We start from the raw sequence: 1,976 nt of genomic DNA, 5'->3' as shown, positions 1-1,976 counted from the left end.
ATTTGTTGTATGGAAACATTTTGGTCTAACATTTTCACCATTTTCAGTGACGCATTTATCTTTTAATATTACGGTTTGGTGGTTGTCAGAAGGCATATTTCCATAACCGTCTTAAATAACCTAGCAAAACTGTACATGTGTACAAAGAAACGTAATCGTTTCAATGCGCTTGAAAGCCGCCACGCCCCCTTTTCAAATAGCCCAAATTTTCTCTAAGAGTATGGGATTGATTTCATATATCTCCATACCATTTTCGAGTAATCTACCATGGGAGGTGCCACGCCCCTTTTTCTAATAGCACCAATTTTTCTTCATGACCACGCGACTGATTTTATATATCTTGTACATACCAAGTTCCAGTACTCTTCCATAAACACATCCAGAGATATGCAGTATGCAAAATTCGGTTTGTATGGGAGGTGCCACGCCCCCTAAAGCTAATTTTGAATTTTGAAAATTTAATTTCAATTTCGTAATCAGAGATAACGAGGATTCCCACGACAGCCGGTTCTACGTACCGGAATGACTCGGGTTTTACCCGACCAAGGGCTGTTGTTTCGGCGATCTAACCCCGCAATACCTTGCAGCCGGATTGCTCCGCATCCTTCTTCTCCGGGCGGGCGTAGAGCCCAACCTCGGACCTGAAATTTACTTCTGCTGTGTTTGCCAGAATCGACTCCACCCGAACTCCACTTCGGTTAGGTGCAACTCCTGCAACGGATGGAGTCACCTAAGAACCTGCTCTCTCCTTAGGTCTCACCGGGAGTGGACCACAAACTTTGTGGCTCCCTGTTGCTCAAGCCAAATGGCACAATCAGCCTCCACGGCTACCCACTCGCGTAATGCACGGGTGCGACCTAGCACCCGAAGAGCCTGCACGGCCCCCAGAAGCTCCCCTGAGCAACAGCAAACTTCCCAACACACCCCACCCACACAACCTACCGGCCGGTCCCACTCGCGAGCGCGAGCCAACCAGCAGCTACTGGTTGCCCACACCATCTGCTCCGTGTGCCAGAACAGAATATACCGGAATGTGACATCAGTCAAATGCAACACATGCCTTGGCTGGTGCCACTTCCGGCTATGTTCTGGTCTACGCACCACACGCGAGTGGACTAACTACAGCGCCCCTTGCTGTAGTGCACCGCCGGCGCAGACAACAACGCCCACATCGCAGCCACCTACCATCAGACTGCAACAGCAACTGCGTCAGGCGCAACAGGCCCCACACTTCCCTCACTCCCCGTATCGCGACCAGCCTCCCAAGGCATACGAACGTACTCCAACTCAACTGCAACGGACTCCAGAGCAAGATTGAGGAGATAGCAGTCTTCATGGGTCGGCACGGCCTATTTTATAGCTGCGGTACAAGAAACGAAGTTGCGCAGCAACTCAACTTTGTTGGGTTGCGCCGCCTACAATGTGCTCCGTAAAGATCGCGAGCGAGATAATGGTGGAGGATTAGCGTTCATTCTACACCACACAGTGCAGTATCGGCTAATCGAAGAAGACATCGACCCAAGGGACACTACCCTAGAATGTCAGGGCATAGCTGTCCGGTCAGGCGATGTCGAGCTCGAAATATTTAACGTGTACATACCCCCTGTCACCTGCTGCCCGGCTGGATATCTCCCTGACATAGGTGCGCTACTCAGAGGCGAAAACCGATTGGTAGTAGGTGACTTCAATGCGCACCACGATCTTTGGCATTCAAGCCTGGCCAATGATCGGAGGGGAAACATTTTGGCTGAGCAGATAGACGATTCGACATTCTGCACCATGAACGACGACGCCCCCACCAGGATTGTGGGCAGCTGCAGCAGCTCGCCAGACCTAACAATTGCTAGCGCTGGTCTGATAAATAGCATATCATGGCGACCTATGCTAACGTTAGCATCAGACCATCTGCCCATAATCATCTCGATCAATAAGCCCACCGACTTTGCTCCCGCGGATCACCGAACCTACACCAACTT

Source organism: Rhagoletis zephyria, unplaced genomic scaffold, assembly GCF_001687245.7.
Source record: "Rhagoletis zephyria isolate East Lansing unplaced genomic scaffold, Rhagoletis_zephyria_1.1 Rzeph_scaffold_08262, whole genome shotgun sequence".
In the NCBI taxonomy this organism is placed as follows: Eukaryota; Metazoa; Arthropoda; class Insecta; order Diptera; family Tephritidae; genus Rhagoletis; species Rhagoletis zephyria.
The sequence above is the reverse complement of the archived record's forward strand: the minus strand, read 5'-3'. Positions refer to the sequence as shown.